At 26.3% G+C, this 24,409-nt stretch overlaps 1 protein-coding gene across 4 annotated transcripts in view; it reads right to left on the reverse strand.

Annotated features, from left to right (window-relative positions):
* The window catches only part of PIP5K59B (Phosphatidylinositol 4-phosphate 5-kinase 59B), a 220,564-nt gene that overhangs the window by 49,324 nt on the left and 146,831 nt on the right, over positions 1-24,409 (reverse strand). The gene's annotated exons all lie outside the window — the stretch shown is intronic.

Consider the following 24,409-nt stretch of genomic DNA (forward strand, 5'->3'; position numbering starts at 1 on the left):
CAATTTTCATGAAATTTTAAGAAACAGATTTAATAGCAGATCTGCTTACTTTGAAATTTTTTTTTAATTATCGTTTAATACCGTCATATTTAGATCTTGTATTTGTAGATTGTGCTATAAATAAACTATTAATCATGGGTATTATACATAACATTTATTTTTCATATGATAGTATATATGAACAACTACAATTCACATTTAATAATGAAAAACAATGAAGCACAACAAAGCCACTACTTCTTCATATCTAGGAAATGAATACGGTTATAAAAAATTATACATTAGTTATGTCCTCAATGTATCACAAAAAGTAAAACATGCATACAAATTTATCAAAAATCCTTGTACAGAACTCAATTCTACAAACTTGTTAAGAACTATAATAGCTGTTTTATATTTTTGCTAATGAGTTGAATGTTAATAACTTGTTACATAATAAAGGCAAAAAATTGAGTGTGCTCATTTTATGCTGCTGTCAGTTTCTATTAACCTATGTAATTTCATCTCCAGGCTAAAATTTTTCTTCAAAAAAATTAGGGAAAACAAAAAAAAACTGCACTTTCATAATTACTTTTTAGTCTAACTCAACTTTATGTCTGTATAAAATTAAACATACAGCCAATTAACTGCTTTAATAACTAATCTTTTTTTCATTGTCCTTATACAATTTGGGCATTTTTTCAAGTTAACCAACCGATTTCCATTCAATTGACATTCTTTCAAGTAATAGACATTTCATTTAGTAATAACTAGAATGACATTAAATATTTTTGATAGTACAGGCAATATACAGTTAATTTTTACAAGAAAATCATTAGCTATCACCTTATCTCTCAACCAGGATTCCACAACAGTTATTAAAAAAGGATACGCTATAACACTGCTTTATTAAATACAGCACTTTCTTCTTAGCAGGAGCTATTTTTTTTTATCTTTCAAATAAATATCTTACCCTCTTTGTAATCATGATTACTTTTAATTATTATAAACATTTTTTATTAATTTTATCAAAATGAAAAAAAAAATTAACAGAATAACCATTCTTTACTGCAATAACTATTACTTTAAAAATAGCTGAGATCTGGAAACCATTGGCCCAAAATGGCCAAATTGAATAAGAAAAGATTAGTCATTAAGCAGTTAATGGACTATTATAATTCTAGATGATGTCCTTCAAACTCATCCAGGTAAAAATATAATACAACTGGTACAAATGCACAGAAGAGACAAACGTAGGTAGTTTTTTATTAGCTGTAATTAAAAAAAATGATGACAATAACAGAGATTTGAAAGGCATTGTGATTTCTTTTTTATAGAAATGGAAAATGTTTTAAAACAGGATCTATAAATGCTAATAGATATCCTACAATAAAAATAAATCAAAACAAAATGTTACATTTACCACCAAAAAATTATCATAATATCATAACTTTTACTGTAACAAGATATTTTTTTTTAAAAATATAACTAAATAATTATATTCTAATAATGAGCTTACTTTTTTTATAAAAAAAAAAAATAATTATTCATTCATATATAAAATAACTTCAAAAGATAACTGAAAAGAACTCTCGTCTTAGAGAATTTGATCTTTATTGAACAAAGCTCATTTATTTTTTTTTTAGTTTATTTTACTAACTGACAGTAGAAAAGAAACACAACACACACAATTTTAGAAAGTTATAGAATTTTATCCACATTTAAAGTCATATTTCTCCAATAAGTTTCTCAGATTATACATTTCTTCAGAAATGGTTTTAACTATTTTATCTACTGATTATTTAATGTTTTTTTTTCTTCCAGGACAGATTACATACAGATTAAAAATAAATTCAACAATTAACATTAACAAAAAATCTTATTCAACATATATCATTTTATATATTATATGGCGCATAAAATAATGATTAATTACATAAAATTACAAAAAAAACATTCAGAACACAAAAGTTGCAATTAATAATAATCCTTCTATGGAAAAGTAATTAACAATCACAAAACACACATACAAAAGCAACAATATAAACAACATAATAACATGCAATAAAATCATGGACTTACACAAATTTGCACTCATAAATATAAGTATAAAAATAGTTTAATTAAAAAAACAAAAGTAAAATTATCTGCACTAACATTAATGCCCACAAAAACACACACTTGCAACATGCACTTCAAATTTTTTAACGTAGCTGTAAAATAAATTAAAAAAATAACAGAAAAATTTATGATCATCCACAATTTTTATTATAAAAACCAGTTCATTATCTCATCTTGAAAGAAGTAAATAAATAATCATTATTTCATCTGAAGGTCCCAAGTTTGAAACCCAGTTAGGCATGGTATTTTTCATACGCTAGAAATTTCCATTTAGGCTAGAGATTATGGCAGTTGAGCCATAATCTCATAAAAAAAATTGAAAAAACAACTGGGGAAAGGAATTCATCAACCCAAAAGATCAAACTTTGTAACATCTCAAAAATTATAAGTCTATTTAACAACATTACCATACTTGATAATTATGCATTATTTAGATCTCTTGGGGAAAAAGTGGTGCTTTAACTTCTTTTAGTTGTCAAAAGAAAGGAAATATCTGATAACTTTACTGGTAATGATTGATTGTGTGTGTGTGTGTGTATGTACACATGCTCACACATGTGTATATACATACACATAATAATTTATATGTATGTGTGTGTTAGAAAATATGAAAATAAAATGTAATAAATTAAAAGCAATTTTAACTATTTTGAAAAGATTTTGCAAATTGAATCTCGGAACAAGAAAATAAGCAGAAAAGAATTACTTTTAATAAGAAAATTTGGCAAAATTGTAGTAATATTTTCCCAGCTGTGTTTAACCCCATCACCTAATCTGGTTTTCATAAAACTTTAATAACATTAAAGCCACGTTTGCACAAGTAACTATCCAAATTTCATAATTATATGTTCACTCATTCCAGATATTAGGCAAAATAGTTGCCAGTGTGTATGTACACACCCATCCATACACAGAACTCCATCTAGCAATTTTTTCTGCAATTTTGGACTTGGGAGACCTCAAAAAATTAAGAAACAAAAAAATTGCATACCCAAAATTTTGATCCAAATTTTTTTTCAGGTGGGGAGTGGACCCACTAATGATAATTTAGGATACAAAAACATCAATAAGAGTTTTCAAATTTTCTTTTAAATTAGTTATAAGTTCATAAAAATTTAGTAAGATTAATGCCGCACATCTGAGAGTAACCAAACTAAATTTCATGACTATATTAATCTGTTCCAGAGATATTAAGCAAAATAGTCAATAACACATAAATACCTATATACACATACCTACCTATACATACAGAATTGCATCTTTATGACTTTTTTCTAATTTTTGGACAACATAATCTTAAAAAAAATCAGGAACCCAAAATTAAAAATTAGAATGTCCTATTTCAATACTTTCCCTTATAGTATACTGTTTCATAGTAAGTAACTGGGAAAGTAAAAATGAATACTTTAAACAAATGTTACTTTTTTACTTATCTGTAAAAAATATAATTAACCAACTGTATACAACATTATACAGTAAATAAGGAAGATCACGAAGCAAAATAATAAACAAGGAAAAGATCTGCTTCATGTTAATTAAAATATTACAGAGGAAAAAATGTAGAAGTAGGTGGACAAAGTATACAACATTAATTTTTATGTTTGTAATTTTCCCTTGAAACTAGATCACAACATAAAACAAATAAATTTCATAAATTTTATGTTGTTCATTTATAGAATAAAACTAAGTACATTGGGAAACAATATAACTTCCATGCCTATAATTAATTTAAAAAGTGAAAATTACAATAATTATACCACATATATATATGTGACTGCAGATGCATAATTAATTATTTTTTTTAACTATGTTAAAAATCAAAACTGTAAATAACATAGTTCTGATTTTAAGATTAATCAGACTTATTCAGTTTTAAAGACATAAAAGTAATAAAAAAAAAATGATAAAGAAAATGTTCTATACTATTTAATATATAAATTTCCTTGAATAAGTTATGATAATCATCTTTATGAAGATAAGTAAATCCAACAGATAAATTTTACCGATATAAGTTTTTAACTAAATTACTGAATTCTTTCTTTTCTCAAAAGATTAGATTAATCTGTTAGTACAGAATGATGTTAAGTGATTAGAAAATTTAGTAGGGATAAGTTTTATTCTACCTATAATCTACTCATTAAAATCAGATAACAAACAAAAATAAAAATTTATTTTATATTAGATGTTGTGGATTACAAACCGACTAGACAATGTCAGTGGTCAAGATCAAATATAAATATTTCTGAAAAAATGTCAGGTTTCAAATAAAAATCATAAAAAGTTCAATTTTACAGCGATTGATTAGCTTTGAAAATTTATAAGATGCCTTATTTACAAAGTTTTTTTGTTAATTAAATAAAAAAAGAATATTTTTAAAGCTCCAATTCCAAAGGCCTGGTCAGGTTAATTATAATTTGTGAAATTCACAATCAGATCATTTCAAATATTGATGAATTATTTTTCAGCCATTTAAATGGCTTTACAGAGCACAATATAAACTTTTATATGTTTCCATTTATTATGATTTTTAGGAAAACAAAACATCTCTACTCACAGATATGGAATATAAAGTATCATATTTGATATAAATTCAACATTATACATTAAATATTGAAGTGAAGTTTTGATCAAAGTTTTAAAATTATAATTTTCTAAATGAAAAACCGTTTATAGGTTGTGAAGGGTGAAGGGAGACATGCCTTTACGACACATTCTTTTTGAATGATCAACTTTTGACTGATGAGAAATCTATAAAATTGTATAGCCAAAAGCAATCTGGAACATTGATCTTTCTTCCTGGTCGTACCCACCATGAAATTATAAATTTAAAAAATTGTCATAAAACTTATGCTCATTATAACTTTATCTTAATATTTAATTTATAGTAACAAATTCATGATATAACAATATACAGTGCATGCCACACCTCTAAAAGTTATAGTTACAGAGGTACATCTTCATAAAAAGCATTAAGACAGAAAGTGTAAACGTTACATTTTGTGAATTAGTAGATCCATTTAAAACCCTAAATATAAAGCTTCAAGATTTTAAATAGTCTGCTTATAGATTCTGCAAGAATAAGACTAAAAACAGGTAATTTTTTTAAATCAAATTTACTAAAAATATTCTCTTCAATAGAATATATGAAAATTATTATTACATACAATTCATTAAATTTGATAGCTCATTTTTGAGATATTTATCCTCTAACTTAACCACAAGAATATTTACTCAGACAGTATATTTCTGTTCATTTTTCATAGAATCATATTTTAATTTCTAGTAGAATATGGAAGAAGTAGTATATAAACGGTATAAAAATTTTTTATAAATACTCACACATATATATTTTTTTTCTGAGTAAATAGCAAAACAGAAACATGAAAGCAAATATCTAACTATCCAAATAACATGCAAAACAAGTAAAATACACAATATAATTATTTAACAAAAAAAAAATGTTTTATAACAAGACTATTTGTATGCGATTACATGCTAAATAAAACATTTAAACATAATATGGATGTTGTAAACAACATTAAAATTATACAACAAATAAATGAAAAAAATAATAACAATGCAAACCGTTAACGACATTTCAATTAATAACATACAAGGGGTGTGCGCACATATAAATGAATTAACTAATCTATTCATAAATATAAGCTTTTTTCCATAAACATTTAAAATAATTTTATTAGATAATACTTTTATAAATCTGCTTACAGAAAAAATATAATTTTTAATTAATGAAAAGAAAACCGATATTATTATTGTCAAACAATCTTACAAAGTCTACAAAACCGAAAAAAAAAATAGAGGCAACGTTTAATTATACTAAAAGAATGTAATAAGAAATCTATAAAATTTAATAAATAAATAAGCCTTACATAAATTACAGGAGAAATCCTGGTAAAATATGAACAAAAACATACAATGTTACAGGTTGGTTGTACGAGTAATATAAAATATTTGCAATGCGAGCAATAATTATAATCATTATTATGTTCACAGTACTACATCTTTTTTATATATGTACAGTGATCTAAATCAAATAAAAGAACCACAGAAATTATCAAAATTAGAAAACTTAATCGAATTCTGTTTGTGTACATGGATTTTCATTGGTATATATAACCCTTGGTATGGTTATTACAAATGTAAAATTTTCACAGTATTTTGTATTTCCACTAGGATTGTCATAATTGATTTGAGTGATATTTCTGCCCTTCCTAACACTGTCACTCTAACATTCATAGTTGATGTGTTTCAGAGTATACCTCCACTCTCAAAACTACTTTTAACACTTTTAAGTGTTCAATTATTACAACTGTAATTACAGGCCGACTATGGAGTTAACAATAGCAACGATTCAATAGGCTGAATAAGATTTTTACAGTAAAATAACAATGTAATCTATTATGTAAGATTTTATTACACTCCTAGTTCAAAGAAAAGACTGTTAATATTAAGAGAATTAATGGTTCATCAATACTTTTATGTATGATTTCCAGTTATAATTCTATTTACTTAAGTACAAATTCACTTATCACCTCTCTCAATCATCACACTTACAAAAGTAGATCATTAACGAACAAAAAAGAGATTAAATTCTAGACACTTCCTTCAAAAATTTACATCGCAATTAAGATGTAACTCGTACACCTCAATTCTCAACCTGTCTACAAATACAAGAGTTTTTTTTAACTGGACCAACATTGCTATCTATGGAAATTTAAATCTACAAAGCCATGAAATGGCAGAATTATCCTTCCTTTTTGTGCTTAAAAGTAAATCTATGTGAGAAACAATTTTCCAATTTTTCAAGAAAACATATAATAATTATAAGACATTTATTATTTATTGTTATTATTATTCAAGATTTCTTCTTAAATCCCACTGTTAAGGTGACACAGCATCAAAATTTTGGGTAAATTCATTCATTTTTAACTAGATATGAAGAAGGCTACTATGTTAAATTGTGATTTGAAGTATAATTAACCATAAAAAATGTATTGGCAAAAGAATAATATATTTCAGTAAAAACTATATTTTATTAAACATGGTTATACTCTTGATCTGCAGAATTTCCTCAGTTATTAAACAAAGTATGTTTAATGATTGTACTAATCTACTAAAGATTGACTATTTTTTAATTTATTTAATTACTGGTGATTCTGAAGAGGAATGTTCACATACAGCAAAAATTATCATTTTACAAAAATCATGCAAGTCATTATTAGTAATTTAATACAAAGATAAATTGTTTCATATTTCAATAAGTAGATGAGCAGTCAAATTTGTCTTAAACTTATCTCTTCATATAAAATTAAGTTTTATCAATAGATAGCCAAAATACAACTATTTCATGGCATCTATCATTTTTACAGGAAATAAACCTAAAATCCCACTATCACCATTTTTCCTCCAAGATCAAACACAAGCACCAACAAAACTTCAACAAAATTTGCAGAAGGAATTTATCAGGTTGTATATCCTAAAGTAGAATGAAATGAACTACAATGAGACATGAGACTTGTGGCTATAATGATGAGATCTTCAGCAAATAAACAATAATACTTATTACAGACTGAAATTTAACGATATGTCTGTGATAACTTAAAAATATTTACAGATTAGCCTTCTCCTAAATGAAAAATAATTTTTTGATGTGCTAAGATACATTTTATCAAAAAATTAATAAATCTAACAGTAATAAAAAAATGTGCACTTTTAAAAATTATGATTTTTTAAAATAAATTTTTATCTGATCCTCTTTTGGCAAAAGCGGGATTTTTTAAATCTATATACAAAGATTGTATATAGTAAAAAATTAGATGAAACAAAAGTTTGAAAAAACTTTTATAACAACAGTTTTTTTTAAATTCAACACAGCCTCAACCCTCTTGGTGAAGCTGTTTTGTTAGAATTCATATGTAAATGATACTTATATGGTAAATGGCCATATGATTTATTTACTCATATGTAAATATATTGCTGGTGCTTGTATATTTAACTACTAGGGTTAAGTGAATAAAAATAAATTTATTTGTTATACTTAAATCAGTAAGAATCAAATTACAAATTGATTTTATCTCATTTAACACATAATTTGCTGTGTATTTTTTTGGTACTTATGTATTAACGCAGCTACAGCTTTATTTAAAAACAAAGTAGTCAATCGGATTTCGGTGGAAAATGGGCTGATATAGAGTTTAACATAGATTCAAACACAGTCTCTATTAATTTTAATAAATGGTTATTTTTTATTTTATAAACATATAACCAAACTTAACCTACGCTCGCTAACCTTGACTAATTAACAGGAGTGTTTTGATTATTTAAATAATAAATAATTGCAATAATTACTGAATTTATTAAATAAATACTCAAAAGATTACAGTGTTAATTAATCAAGGTTAACGAGCGAAGTGAGTGTAGGTTAAATTATATTTATAAAATAAATAAATATAAATAACCATTTATTAAAATTAATAAAGACACTGTTAATTTTCCACTGAAATCCGATTGACTACTTTGTTTTTAAATAAAGCTGTAGCTGCGGTGGCGTTAATACGTAAGTACCATTTTTTTTACTAAAATTTATTATACTTAAGATACTTTTAAAAAAAAAGATAAATGGTAAAAAGGTTATATTATATAAAAGTTCATTATTATTAATTTAATAATTAAAATCACAAAACACCTTTTTTTAACTTCCTCTAAAGGTTCTTGATATAATAATTGAGGTCATAATAAAAGATAGTGTAATTCATTTCAAGCATGGGCAAAACATTTCTCAGACACCTTATTACACTGAAAAAATCTGTCATGTAAATATAAGATTGATTAATTGAGAGATTAGTCTATTTCAATCTTAAGTATATAAAGGGTTACAGTTCTCCAGCACTCTATTTCTTCTTCATTATCATCACAAGGATTAGATTACAGCCTATTCCAATTTCTCAAGGTACAATAATATAAGATTTTTCTCTAACTCATCCACCGTCTCACCTTCGGTACAGATTATGTATTAGTAATTTTTAGGAAAACATAATCTTATTCTCCTATACTACATTCAGAGACTGTTTATGATTCCAGTAGTTGGATACCAAGCCACATTTAACAAACTTATGTTAATACATACAAACTGTTTATTTTATAAGACATGTTCATATCTTTTTTATAATTCAATGCAATCATGTCTGATAATGTATATGCAGAGCCAATACAGTTCCTTCAAACAGGATGATCACGTTTTAATCATAATGACTTAATTCCTTCCTGATAGTAAGTATATGTGTATACTAGGCCAAGCTGGTTCATTTCATATCAGTAGTACACCATTACATAAGCACAACGCACGCGTCTTTGCTTGCAAAATTTTGGAAGCAAAAAACAGAGCTAAATACAAGGATAGGGTGAAAAATTCTGGTCCTGGAGAAGAAAACAACATTTGAAATCTATACACTTAGCCCAGCATTCCACAGAGTGCTTATGCTAGTTCGATTTGTTGATTTATCCAACTCCTTAAAATAACCATCTACAGCAGCAATAATTTCATTATTGGTCAAAAATATCTTCCCTCCAAGCCAGCTTTTTAGGTTAGGAAACAAGTGATAGTCACTGGAAGCAAGATCAGGAGAATATGGAGTGTTGTAGCAATTAAAACTGTAATTCGTTGGTTTTTCCCATTGCAATAACTGAAATGTGAGCTACAGCACTGTCTTGATGGAAAAGTATTTTTACTTTTGTCAAATGCAGTCATTTTTTCTCAATTTCATTGCTGAGATACTACAATAGAGTCGCAGAGTATTCGCCATTTATTGTTCACTCGTTTTAAGATAATCAATGAAAATTTTTCTATATACATTCCAAAAACCAGTTGTCATAACTTTTTTGTGTGAAAAGTCATTTTCACTTTTTCTGGAGCAGGTTGGCCTTTTTCAACCCATTATTCTGACTGCTGTTTTGTCTCGGGAGTGTAGTGATGAACACAAGTCCCATCAACAATCACAAATCAATGTAAAAATTCCTCTGGATTACACCAAAAATGTTTTTGGTTGGGTGTGAACAAATGCGGCACCCATCTAGCACACACTGCTCATCCAAATGTTCATGTAAAATATTGTGCATGCGTTCTGTTGACATGCCTACAGATTCTGCTAACTTGTTCTGTCACTTATCAATCCACCACAACAATTTTATGCACTTTTTCAATTATTTCTGGCATAGTCACTTCAGAAGGGCATCCAATGTGTGGTTCATCGCTAATGCGAGTTCCCACTTTAAACTCTGCAATCCAGCGTTTAAATCTACCTTTGTATTTGATGGAGAAGAATCTCCCAATGTTGTATCAAGCTCTTCTTTAATTTTCTTTGCACTTAAGCCTTTCAGAAAAAAAGTATTTAATCAATGCAAAAATTTCCAGATTTTTCCATTTTCCAAAAAATTCCCTAATTTTCCACTTGACAGACTGTAAATACTATACTAAATGATGCAGCAACTTGAAACTTTTATAGTAAACTATGAAGAATGGAATCATGCAATGCCATTGAAGCTCACTAACGCCATCCTGTTGAGGCTTGGAACTTTTCACACCACCTCATACATAATTTTTTTGTTTGAATTTCAATGATCTACCTATCAGAGTGTTCTAATTCTTCTTCAGATACACTCTTTATGGATGATAATAGTTAAGAAAAGACATTAATTTTTAATTCATAACTGCACAATGTGATATCAACAGTGTTTGTGTGCATGCTTGTGTGTGCAGGCACACATGAGCAAACAAACAAACTAGTAAATTCACAACATAGTTCAATAAATTAATACCTGAAAAAGCTCCAAAAACAATACCTATGAAAAAACTAATTACTTTTATCCAGCACACCTTGATTACATAACTTCTTGTAAACCAATCATAAAACTTTTTATAAACCATAATTCTCTCATAAAAAGTGATTTTAATTTCAATATTTTACTAAAATTATATTTTTACTTTACTTCTGATAGCAATATGATATAGCAATATAAAAACAATACATTTTTAAGATTATTTTACTTTTAATACATGATAAATGTATTGAGTATGTATTCCCCATGTTATTGCTGTTATTTAATGTATTCAAGTCCTTCTGTGGACACTAAAGAACCCTGCATATTTACATTTATGTTAATAATTTTTCCTCTGCATATATATATATATATATATATATATACACCAACCTGCTATAAAATTTAATTAATGGATCACGTATAATAAATACAATAGTAAATTATATCTAACTCTCAATAATTGTGCAAATTATCTAACAAAATTTGTTTAAATAAATTTCAAATGCAGTAAAACACTTTTTGAGGCTATACTTTATTAAGTGAACTTTATGAACTTTTGAAAAAGAAACAAATTAATATGTATTTAGAATTTAAAAATAAGAAAGAACAAGTTATAGGTTAATATAATAAACATACTATTAAAGTTTTTAATAAAAAAATCAATTACGATTTCTGAAAAATCTTATTTCTTCATAATTACATGATCTGTTGAATAAACAGAATACACAAATAAATATTTATCATGAATAAATTCAGAATGTAATGAAACTGCATTTATGGCAACATCATCTTGGTTTTGTGCAACCTTTGATATGTCACATTACACTTATACTAATCCCAATCAATGTCTTCAGAAGCTCAGATGTAAAAACTACTAGTCATTATATGATCACTAATTAATTAGGATTGGTAAAATTTCTTCTTTTGAACTTAACTTCCTTTAAGCAGTAGTACGCAAGTTTTAATGTGAAAGTAAACTTAAAAATTATGAATCTTTTGTTATTAAATATTACACAAATCTCTTTCAAATTAATAGAATTTTATCTTCCTAGGTTTAATAATCGCATCCTTTTTTTTTCAGTCAAGTATAAGGAAACACTATTGTTAACAGCACCAGTCTTAAAAAGGTTAAGGCAAATTAATGATGTTTTTTATCAAATTATGTTTGTTTATAAATTTCATATTGTTCAACCGTGTTGAGATTATTGTTTTATATCCTATGTGTAAAATCTGCATATTGTAATTAATGTCGTCCTGTTTCTATGATGTAATCTGCAAAGTTTTATTTTGTTATATAGAGCCTGTATATGTTCCTTGTACTTGTGAGTGAATTAATATCTAGTCTGTCCAATGCAGTATTTAATATAATCTACAATATTTACTACTGTAGTTTAATTTGTATAATCAGTTGCTATGTTAATAAGTGTATGTGCTCTACACATTTTCTTCCAAAAAGAAATAGTAATCCTCTTTCCTGAACATGCTGGACACTTCATATGATAAATATATTATTATATTATAATTCAACTGATACGATGTTGTGCCAAAAAATAAATCTAATAACTGACTTTATTAATATTTTTAAAAAACAATGCAAAATTGTAATTTATCTTTCTTCGTTACAGTATAATAGTCATTCTTTTAATGTAGATGTTTCATTAAACTGTTTAACACACTAAACAAAGGTAATTTCTAAATAATATAAAAATAACTTTCTGAAAATTCAAATAATTCATCAATATATTGCTGATTAAACTCAAAAACCAATAAAAGTATGGCAGTGAATTTGTGTTGTTACAAATTTTGTGGTCATTAGAGTTTGTTTTTCAAAATTTTTAAATTTTGAAGTTATCTTTTTTTTTGTTTTTGTTATTTGTTGAAGTAATTGTAGAATTATGTACTAACTGATGATGCAGGATTGCAAAAAAGGTGGACTATTGGTATTAGTTTTTTTTTTTTAGGTTTTCCCTTACTGTGTTAAGTGGTCAAGTTATTTTTTGAATACAGAAATAATACAATTTCCCAAGAAAAAGAAAATGTTACAATATGGAAATGCAGTTTAATAAACACGGTGGACACAAAAAGGGGATGACCAATAAAATTAAAATAAACAGTAATACAAACTATCAAATTAGTGAAGAACTAACAGAGATCTAGGATAAACTAAGTTCGTACAGCGTACAGGTGCTAAATATAAGTTCAATCAGTATGTTCACATACAAATGACCACATGATCAAATTTAAAAAAATATATATAGACGCATTCAGACTTCATTTTAACAAGGGAACCATAAAACTTAATAATATAATTAATGTTTGAACAAATAACAAGTTCTACCTACTTTAATATATATTTATATCTTTCTTAACAATTTTCTGATTATATTAACTACAATTATAACATTATTGTCATTTTATTGTTTTTCTTGTTCAAACATCAAGTTTGAAGTAATTATGGAACACAAAGTCTGTCCAACAGAATACCAAACATTTAGTATTGTTTATCGAAAATGGTACTTTATGCTACCTGTAAGTATTGATTCTGATCAAGATTCGTTAACATTAAAATGTCACTTATCACATTATTCAATATTGATTAGTTCTAATAAACATCTATTACATAAAAATGCATTTGGTTCTTATGGCAATTTCTTTTAAGTAAAAACTTTTTTTTACCCAAAATAACTTAGGAACGTAAGCTCTGCTTACTAGCTTCAATGAATGACATTTCATTTAAAATTGAGGAAAACTCATACAGAAATCTGTAAGATGTTCTGCTTATAGAGTAATGGTGGGGAAACATCACCGCAGAAATTAAAAATTAGCATACTAAAAGTTGCTCAAATTATGCCAATCAAGTATTTTGATTCAGAGCATCAACAATTTATCAAATGAAGTAAAATTGCCAGTAAATACGTTTAATAAGCAGTAATAAGGTAATAAGGGAGACAGGGAGAAACAGAGGCAGTGTTTAAGAATGTGGTACACTAAAAATTCTTACATATAAATTTCTGACAAAGAATGGTCAACCCGCTTTAGATCTACAGGCTCCTTTTTGTTTTTAAAAATGAAATCTACCATGAAAAAGATAGTATTTACTATATGTTTATATTATTCCTGAAAAATCACATTCCAGAACACATTCAAACCACAGAAAAAAGAACCAGTAACGGAAGATTAAAAATGAAAGAGAATAATAATTTATATATATGCAAAAAAGTACTGAAAAATCATTTTGTATTTGTAGAATCACTGTACGTAAAGCAGGTTACATATATGCTAAACGGACTTTACAAACAGGTCTTTTAATGTTGATATTAATGTTGTAGTTTTTCAGAACAAAGTTCTTATAAAAAAACCACAATAATTATATAAGATTTCAAAGAATGGATTTGCTAATAAAAAATTTTTTTATAACTTCCCATAATCTGGTAGAACTGAAGCTCTGACCAAGCTAAATTATCATACAGTATTATAAATTATACAGTAATGAGAATGAGCAAGACCATGTTACAAAAAAGTAAAAATAAATAAATAAAAATACAAGAAAAAAAAATAGATGACATTCTTTACTGAAACACATGAGCTAGTTCAGGGCAGAACAATTAATAAAAATAAAGAATCACAACTCACGATTAATAATGATATAAAAATATTTACAAAGATTAATTTCTATAAATGATAATCGTAAAATAAAACTAGCAAAATATATAAATACTAAATAATGTCTATAAATTATTACCAATTAAATATTTTAAAACCGAATAAAAAATAAGTAGAAAAATATACCTTGAGGATAAGAATTTGCAAAATATTATAAACTAAATATCATTAAAAGAAACAGTGGAAATTTTAGTACGAGTTAAAATTCAATAGGTAAACTATATCATGCATGAAACTAAGAAAAAACTTTATTAATAAACTGAATAATTAATCAAGTTAACCCTGCAATTTTTTTGAACTGATATATTTATATATAAACAAAATTATTGGTTAGAATTGCAAGGATACACAGTATATAACAAATAATCTGAAAATAAAATAGCAATTACTGAGCATTTTTAAAAATCAAATTAAAAATACTAGTTTTTAAATTATATTTACGCTATTAAGTCAAGTGATTACAATCTTTTCTTATAAGAACATGTAAATGCACTTTTCATGCATCTGATTTAGAGATAAAAATTGTTAACATAAACAAACATAATTTTAAGTAATTTACTCACCGAAAACCATTTTGTTAATGTATAACGTTAATCAGAAAAATACATGTCTTAAAAAAATTAAATAATTTATTCATCAAATCATTAATTACTTCAACATGGTCAATATTAACAAATTATAAAAATAATTGCCAATATTACCATTCTAGCAAGTTTTAATTAATAGCTATGACAACAACTAAGACCAAATTCTTAAAGTATATTATTTATTCACTCTAAGTGAATTTCACAAAATTTTAATTATCTATAATCTAAAAAAGAGAAAACCTCAAGAACTGTTTACAATAAATCTAAAACTAGATATGAATTTTGATTACTAAACTACCACTACCAGTAGATAAAGGGAATCAAACTTTTCCATTCCTTGTATAATAGGAAAAGATCTATTCCCTGTTATTGGAAGTGTAAGCATGCCTTTTAGTCCTTCTTAAAATTATGTTACGTAAAGACAACAGTGCAATCCCCAGCTCGAGAAATAATTCAATACTTTTCTTTTAAAATTTTGTTTTTGGTTTAATCTATCTTCTTACTTTACTAACAGTAGTTTTTTATTTATTTTAATTTAATTTCACTGACTTCCTTTTACTACCTTTTTATATTTATTTCTATAATTATGCACTTATTTTTTATTTTTTAGGGATTTTATTATTTACATGATTAATTTACTTGGGTAAAGACATTACATTTACAACAAAGCAATATACTGAATGCCAGTCATAAATTCACAAAGGAGACATGAGCTCTTTAATATTTTGAGTTATTTTATTAAAGGTAATAATTACCACTATTACAAACTGTCACAGTATACATTCTACCAGGTTGTAGTTAAACTTTTTTTATCTTATGCTTCATTGCACTAAACTACATGACTTTATTTAAAAACTGTATTGAACAGTAGAAGTAAAAATTAATTTTCAACTGTATAGAAGTAAAGCATGGGAGATACCTCATGCTGGTGATTGCATGGTAGAACAGGCATGTTTACATTTTTATGTAGTTTTAGAAAGGCTACATGTTAACAAAAAAGATTTCAGATGATTTTAACTGAAATTTGCACCCATTTTAAAATTCTATTTTTGTAAATGATTTTTAACAGTTTTCAGTGTTAGATTTATTTCAATAACTATTCAGCATAGCTCATCCTTTGTATTTAAATTACAAGTTCACTGCAAAATATATAAGTGAAGACATCAGTTGCCAGATGATTTTAGATTACATTAATCTGACAATTGAAGTTATCTTTTTCTTACAGTTTATGGTGGTACTGTGCTAGCTGGTATCCCAGTACATCACTGATAATGGTCAAATGAATATGTCCAATCCTAATTTGATGTCTTATTCTGAAACCAACTGATTCCATGTTTTATACTGATTTTTCAATTCATTTTTATCATCTAAGGATATGATTTTTATTTTTATATTTATTACTCAAATTAACAATCTGGGCTCTTAATGATTATTATCTTAGATAACCAGTCTGGTAAAACTTAATACAAGCTGATAGGATGTGTAATACTACACTCTTATAAAACTGACACTTGTTTTCTAGTTGAAATCTAGATTATTAGCTTAAATTTTAATATTCGTCTTTCATAATATATAAAACTTTGTTTCAATTCATAACAATTTATCCTTACTGCCATCAAACACTTCTTTTTTAATAATCAGTATAGTGATCATACCACAATGCATAACAGATACCATTGCCATTTTAGATAGTAATTCATAAGAATTAAAAACAAGAGACAAAATATCTCAGCAATAACAGCATAAAAAACTGCCCTATAAATAGATATGTTGACATAAGGTTAATTTTTAAGAAATAAAGATACTACAGTAATAAATTTTACTAAATGTTAATTTAGGAAACTATATGCTGCAAGTAATCATACAATATACATTTATCAACAAATGAATGGTTGTAATTGTTTTGACTGTATCGAGCATAGACCAGAATCAAAATTAAAAAGACAATTTTCAGTATATAAATAAAACTATACTAGTCATAAAGGTTAATAGACAGACAGGTAATAACAGTAATACATAAACAAAATAAATACTAGAAAACACTCATATTTGTGGTGAAATCAATGTTTATTCAATAGATATATTTAAAACTTTTCTTACAAAATGATGAGTTGGCCAATAGCAAAGAACACAAAAATAAACACTAACAAATCACTTTCGTGTGTAAAGTGTGATACCAGCTACAATTCCCACCAATAATGGCAATAGAAAATCGTGTACTACAAGATGTGGCAAATTCAGCCTTTGCAGCACCACACTATGCCATCCATAACAAGTAACTTAAAAAAAAAACAAACTGTCTTCAATGTTTAAATTGAAAAATTTAATATTTCATTTGTTTTTCAAATATATGCTATAACCGATAAATTCAAGAGATAATTGTTACCAACACATAGCAGCCACCTCTGAAACCATCAACTGTTCAAGTTAATTAAAGTAAGGACATTCTTTGATTTATTTTGAGTAATTAATGTTTTTGAAAGTACACTGTCCACTACAAATATTTTATTATTTACAAATACATAAAATATCACAAGACAAAAATTAAGAAAGATGAAGATGCAGAAAAAATTAAATGAACCTTGAGAATAGGAAAGAAATCCATTTATAATTTATTAAAACTCGTTATGATGAATGCATTAAAAAGAAAATAAAGAGAGAAAATAGACATTAATTACATAAAACAAAACCAGGTTTGACTTGCTAAAAATGGAGTTTAACTTAGTAAAAATTGGGACTTTAACTTCTAAAAATTTATCAACCAAGTATCAAGTCTGGTAATTAATCTACGAAACTTAATGGTAATCATGAAGTAATAACTTCATTCAAGCTATAATACCAAAAACTCTCAAAGGGTTATCATACAGGTTTCCTCCCTACTGCAACAAATGTATACGAGAAATCATTTTGTGTACCACCCACAATGCTCCAATAATGCCTTCAGTAAAATCCTTTTTTTCTTTTAAAAATTTATGCAAGTCTATATTTTAAAGTGCAAAATTATTAGATTGATTGTTGAAAACTATGACTATTGTGCTCCTTTTTTTTATTATAATTACAACATATTATTTATTAAGCAATTTAACTTAAAAAAAAGAAAAAGATTGTTCCTTAAATTATTCTGTCATAATGTAATCACATCTCTTTATAAAAAAAATCCTGTTGGTTAAAATGGAATTTGTATTATGTTATACTCTTCCACACATAGATATAGTTTTTTAGTCATGTATTTTGAAAGTTTGTTTTAACGGTTTGTTTATAATATTTGTTTGGCTGGCTGATTGAATTAAATATTATTGTTATAAAACTGGTAATTATAATTCAACTCCTGATTACAAGCAATCAGATTAAACAGGACCCTATTGTCATTCAGTTTGTTTAATAATTTCATGGAATGCTACAAAAATGTTGAAATCTATTGTAATTATGTACAAATTTTAAATAACATCTCTTTAGATATATTCTAAATAGTAAAATCTGAAATTTTAAACAAATTGAACAATAATAAAAATGAAACATTGTTAATCCCATTTGGTGAATAACAATAGTTTTTTTCTAAAATCATAGTGATTAATATAATTTACTGGATAAATATAGTATTCTGTTATTTAGAAAATAAAAATAAATTATCAGTTTGATAATTTTTTATCACAGGAAATAAATGTTTTCAGGCAAACAGTAGTTAATGTTTTCAGCAAGTAGCATGAGTGGAAGAACCCAACACATCTCAGCTACAATATTTAATTCTTTTAATCTATAATCTTATATAGAGTGGCAATTAAAACATTCATTTTATAGCTATAGTTTGATTGACAGCACTGTTAAGAAGTAATTTTACTCCCCTTATAATTATAATTATAATGGAGTACCAATTTCAATTATAATGGAGCACTGATCAGGAACGTATTTTATATTTGCAATATAAAGCAATTTATTAAAATGGCAATTATTATGAAGCTGGCTGACACAAATTTTCTTGACTATGTTCAATCTGACATATCAATCCAGTATTTTAGCTCACGTAGGAAAAAGGAAGTAGAAAATTTTAAAACTGCAGGGATCAGAAATGAATAAGACACATTCAGGCCCGCCAATAAAAAAAATCTGAATGTCAGAAACTGACTGACATTCAGACTGAAGGTATTGTAATAGTACCTTCTTCCTGCGTGGCAACATGCTCTACGCGATCAGGCTTGTCCCATCATATTTTGAAAAGAATATTAACACAAGATTTAAAGTTACGACTTAAATGAAGCAATAGGTTGTGATGTAAGAATATTAATAGCCACTTCTAAACATCTTTTAGGATTCTGCATCATACCTTGGAACAGCGATATGATTTGTCTGTGAAATCACCATGTCTTACACTACATGTTCTCTCATTGCCCTTATAGGATAAATGAAGAGATTAAGACTAAGAATCATGAAGAGACTGAAGTGATCTCTGCAGAGAAGTCTCACAAGCTATAATAAATCTGTAATCACAAATGGAAGGATATATACCCATGATTGGTCACTACCTCACAGGTAGTTTATCTTTCTGAAATTACTTCTATTTAAAATGTGTATGAATGGTGCAGTTTTAGCATTTTATAGCCAAGTAAGTATGAAAATAAAAATGTTTAAGTTTCATTACATGTTTGTTTAAATCACCTGTTCCTTTATGCCACCTGTAGTTTAAAGCAGTTGATGCCACTTAAAAGTTTCCAGTATCCAACATTAATAGATATTTTAACAGAAATATATCTAGTAAAACCAGATTTTTATCAATTACATATTATAAAGCATTAAACATAAAACCTAATAAATAATAACAAAAAATTTAGTTAATTCTTGTTCAGTATATTGTTTTGTATCATTTTATAAAAAGAATTTTCATTAAAAAAAGAAAAAAGAGAAAATTACATCAAATTTAGCAAGTAGTAAAATTAACACCAAATATGCATTTATACTAGCATTAAAAAAATTATAACTGAGAATATTTATTGCGTTTTCCTCACTCCTACTGAATAGTATCGTAAAAAAAGATGTTTCTCACAAAAAAACACACTTGACAGTTCTTTTTAGAAAAATAAAAACAAAATTCTAGTGTCATTGACAACTACAATAAGTTACTTATTTCATTCTTATTATACCTTGAACAGCAACTGATGGTTTTAGAGATATCAATTTTTATTTTGTAGAAACCAAAAATAATTGCTATTATAGAAGAAAATATTCAATCATTATTTAACTGTTAATTTTATATAACTATAATTTTTTTTCGAGGATTTCTATTCAGAACAATCACACTGAACTGTTCTAACATCATTAGTCAAAATACTTACATTTATTTGTAAATGAAAATTTAAAAAATTTGTTTAATATTATAAGCAATCATCAATTTGTACATTAAACATACATTTAATTACTTGTTTTTGAAGATAGAAGTACTTTAAAACATACTGTTAAACAGTAGTTTCCTGTTCTTGAAAAATAAGTAACTAAATCTGCAAAAAAATAATTTGACTACGTAAACTGAAATCAGTTAACTGTCTGAAGGCAGGGGTTAGATGAAAATTAATGCTTTTGAAAACACTGTACAAACACAATATAAATAGGTTTTTGCATAACAGACAAATATATATTTTTTTTGAATACAAATAATACACATATAAATTTTTTTTAAATTTCTTGATTCCATTAAATGTATGGTAAACAACATTAAAAAAACTTCCAAAGTGTTTTTGAATAAAAATAATTTATCATCTGGTATTTAAAGTATAGTTAATATAAAATAATTAAACAACTAATAATATTGAATTCTACAGATTTAACAACAAATTGTATGTAACAAAAAAAAGGATAAACACAATCTCTTTTGCACTCAGAATCAATACAAAGATCAAGAACCCAAATAAATAATTTTTAATTCTTAAGCTCTTCTCACCACCAAACATCTTTACTAACACTCTCACACTCATTTCCGTTACCTAAAACCTAACTTTTTATATAAGAAAATAAAGCAGCCTCTACAAATGAAAACAGTAACATGAACACAATTAATCTAATCTACATTATAAATCCAAAACATTCACCAGAAAAATCCACAAACCTATTTAAAAAAGGAGCAATTTTGATAGAATAATTATAAATTAAATAAAATGTATAATAAAAAAGTGGAACTTCTATAGCTGTTACATGAATAACTAGAAAACAAAAAATACCTGCTTCCAGGAACAAAAGATAATTTCTATCTTTCTTTTTATGAAAATTGTACAAGATAGTAAACAATCTTTAACAAAACATTTTATGATAATATTGTTGCAATGATCTATGGGTCGTAACTCACACCGGTTGTATTTGAATTTTAAACCTGTTCTGTTCTGTTAATCATATAACCCGTTTACTAAATTTCATATCAAAGTTTGTATATCCTTTGGTTGCAAAAGCTCAATAACTTAAATATAACCCATATAACAAAATAACATCCTTTACACCAAATGTCATTATGTTTTGAACAATTTAATAAAAAAGTTCCATCCCTTATTGCAGATAGACGAAAAATGATTTACAGGTATAAAAGACATCACTTCATTTTTGGGATTTATTATTTATGCAATAATTCAAAACACATAATTTTAGCAATGTTCGACACAGTACTATTAGGTATATTAAGGTTTAAGTAACAAGAATCCACAAATTAATAAAGGAGGCGACTGAAGGCTTTTTTCATCTAATATTTTACTATGTAAAGCAAGAATGGAAACGAGAATGTACTCTTTTTATCATACTACACTGTCTGATAAATATTTTTCTCTAGTGTTCTAAAATTGTTGAACAAATTTTTAAAATAAGCACAGTTTGCAATTCTAACCTTTGTATTTCTTTAAATACATAAGAAATTAGGTCATACGTAAGCAAACAGATCATTCAAAATACTCTTTAGTTTTATATGGTATAACACATACACATGTGTACGTACATCTAACATGATATAAACAAAAAATCTGTAATTAAAAGTTATATGAGATCATACTGACTAAAGATTACATTTTTATAGACTGTTAACTAACATAATTCTTTAAAACAAATTATTCCATGAGAAACTGGATAATCCTATAAGAAATGGTGATTCTTTTACTTTTTTTTAAAGTAGGAATTATAACTCTAAATATTTCAAACAATTATCATACACAAAACTGTTACATCTACAGTAAAAATTATACATTTAGTTTTATGTCTAACTTTTTTTTATAACTTATATGAATAAAAAGAAGTAAGAAATCACGTTGTGAAACATTTGAATGCTTTTGTTATACAAGTATATTAAAACACTTTTAAAAAAAACCTGTTTTAATAATTTGTGGGACTATCCAGGGATCACACAACGAACCAAATTGATGGCTGAGGTGCCTACTAGGTGAAGCCAGAGTCCCTACTTCTCTAACAATCTAAAATATTAACCAAATGAGATGCTTTATATGAAATCTATAGTAAAGGCTATGAGCATTTTATTTTTATTTATTTATATTTGCTCATAAATAAATTTTAAACAAATTATAAATTATAAATCAAGTTAACAGAAAATTATTATTTAATTAATTAATTAAATTATAAATAAATTATGTATTGCACAAATAACATTGTAAACAGGTATGTATAAACCCAATTATCTGGGCTATACTTAACAAAACCAGGGTTATCTGAAAGATCAACAAACAATAAAACACAAACTACACTAAAAAGCCAACTGCTACTACAAAAAATTTCACCAAGCAGGTATAGCAGTGTGCAATCACATTTCTCATACACAAAGAATAAAAATTAACATTTTAAGCATTATTGCATTATTATTTTCTTTTTGCCAATTTCTGCATGTAATTTCCTCATTTATATAAGGATTTCTGTTGAACAGATCAATCAACTTAAAAAGAAATCTTGAATCATTATCAATGATACTTTCCTAATTTTCAATTTTTTATTCTATTGTTAATAAAATTACGAAACTGAGAAAATTTTGGATGTCATTTTTCAAAGCATTTCCAAGTAATCAGAACTGTATAATCAATAATATTATTTTTACACATTAAACATTACTCGGAGGAAACCCATTCTTTTAAATTTCAGTTATCTTTACTCGGTCCACAGTAGTTACTTGGGCAACAAGAATTGTAATGAGCAAGAAATAAAAGCACGATTTATACTGCTCCTGATAGTAATTTTATTAGAATTTAGTGTACTGATAGTAATCTTATTAGAATTTAGTTCTTTTCCAATTATTGTAAAATTCTTTCTTTTATATCATATACAAAACAAAAAAATAAAAAGTAATAAATAAATAATTAATTACTACTACAGTAACAGAAGTTAAATATAAATAACAGATATGATTTTTACTTTAAGTGTCAGGTGATGCAAAGAGTTAACAATTATTTTCTACTACAGCTTTATTATTGACCAATTACAATATAATGTTATGTGAATAATTCTCCCATCCACCAATTAGTTGTTACATTCTAATAATAAAAAATACTGGCCTGATGATCCAAGATGTAACTAGTTACAACTATACTCATAACGCTGACAAGGGGACCTGAAGGTACTGATCAAAAAAGCTAACATGTACCCAGACTTATCAACCATATACCATATCTATCAACTATCAAGCTAACCTTATTTGTTTGTATCATAAGAATATTTTCCACAAGATTCCTTCTAAACTTTACAGTCATATTCCTCTCATTAAAATAACATAGAAAGTCCATATAAAATGGGTCCAGAAATGTTTCGATTAGTTAAAGGTGAGATTCTCACATTTACCTTTCTAATTCAATCTACAATCCTATAGATGTGTTTACTTAGTCTTGCCATCAAATCCACAAACGTCCTCTTCATCCAAGTGTGTGCCAGCTGTATGCTCAGTGCATTAATCTTAGTTATTCTATGCAAATTATATGTATCCATTGGAAGGATTATTTTTTATATATTCTATCTATAAGAGTTTTATCAACATCTATCTATGTCATTATTTCTTTATTTCTGATATGTTACAAACAGCACATTCCACAATTTTTTTGCAATAGAATATAATTTTTTTCATTTTTTATAGGAAAACAACTATTAAAATTAAATTAAAGGTGTTTAGTTGCAAAATATAAACAACAGAAAGATAATTTGTGTTACACCAGCTCAAGAAGTTCCACTATTAATGTTCAAATGAACATACACAAATTAGTAGT

Source organism: Lycorma delicatula, chromosome 4 (assembly GCF_047948215.1).
Source record: "Lycorma delicatula isolate Av1 chromosome 4, ASM4794821v1, whole genome shotgun sequence".
Taxonomy (NCBI): Eukaryota; Metazoa; Arthropoda; class Insecta; order Hemiptera; family Fulgoridae; genus Lycorma; species Lycorma delicatula.